This window comes from Elephantulus edwardii, unplaced genomic scaffold (genome assembly GCF_000299155.1).
Source record: "Elephantulus edwardii isolate Elephantulus edwardi_28Jun2011 unplaced genomic scaffold, EleEdw1.0 scaffold00053, whole genome shotgun sequence".
NCBI lineage: Eukaryota > Metazoa > Chordata > Mammalia > Macroscelidea > Macroscelididae > Elephantulus > Elephantulus edwardii.
Window position 1 is genome coordinate 5,754,676 of NW_006399803.1, and position 1,332 is coordinate 5,756,007.

Below are 1,332 nucleotides of genomic sequence, written 5' to 3' on the forward strand. Positions count from 1 at the left end.
CTATTAGCAATTATTTCTTCTTTTTTTCCTCCATTTCTTTTCTTTATTGATTTGATTACAAAGTTCATATTGTGTTTTCACACTATTCTTCATTCACATTATGTTTTTTGGTATTTTCTTCTCTGCTTTTCTTGATAACACATGCATTGTCATAAATGTGTTCATTTTGAACAATAGTATCTCCATGTTAAATTACCAAAATACGGCATTTTAATAACTATAAAGTACTGAACTGAATAACTTATTTGTACATGTTGTGCTCTAAGGTAGCAAGAAATGGGGCTGGTAGCTGAGATAATACTGATGTGAAGAAAAAATAATGACGAAATGAGCCACAATGTTGTAGAGATGCTAGTGGCTTGTGTATCAAATAAGTATGTCAGAAATCAACTTGTAGAAGTAAAAATAAAGATATAGAATATGTAGTTGACAGTTGAGCTAAAAAGATGTCATGGTCTATGCCATGTTTCAACTAGCCTAAAGGCATGCTTAATAGCTGACACGATTTTATTTTTTGTTTGTTTGCTCCCTAGTAGAAATTTGCCTTGACACTTGATTGGGATTGTCATTTTAGGTTTTTGGTCATCTAAGATTTTATTCCAGCAATCAAGATTCTAATCTAGTTTACCATGATTTTTTTTCCTACCACTGCTTTTTTTAATAATCTATGCATACCTATAAAGATTCTTTGGAGAGAAGTAAACCAGGTACAGAGCTAGGTAGATCTCATTTTTTTCAAATATGTCAAATTAAAATAATTTCAAAGTATTACTGTGATCAAATTTTAGTTTCTGGTAGTTCTACCAGAAGTGAAGAATTGGAGATAATACTATATTTGAATGGCATGCTAGTAAACCCTGGCTGGAATGAAGTTTTACTGAATCTAAATACAGTTAGTTGGTTTTATATAATGCTTTCTTTTATTAAAAAAAGAATTAACTTCACACTTTCCTAAGAAAATGTCACTCTACAAATTTGCTCGCCATAAGCATCTCAAGATCTTAATCTTAAATCATAATATTACATATCTTTTCAGTTTTTAATTATTTAGAGATACTAGCATTTGCTGTATTCTTTACTGTAGTTTTCAGGAATTTCAAAAGAAATTCTGTTCTGAGCTTTGAATCCCTTTTCTTGAGGTAATATGGAAGCTAACTCATTTTAATATGATGCAATGTGTATTTTTATACTATTTCATTTTCTTTTGATCCATAATCAACACTACTGAAAATGTGTTGTTGTTGTTGTTGTTATGTGCCGTCGAGTCATTTCCTACTCATAGCGACCCTATGCACAACAGCCCTAAACCCTGCTCTATCCTGCGCCAACCGC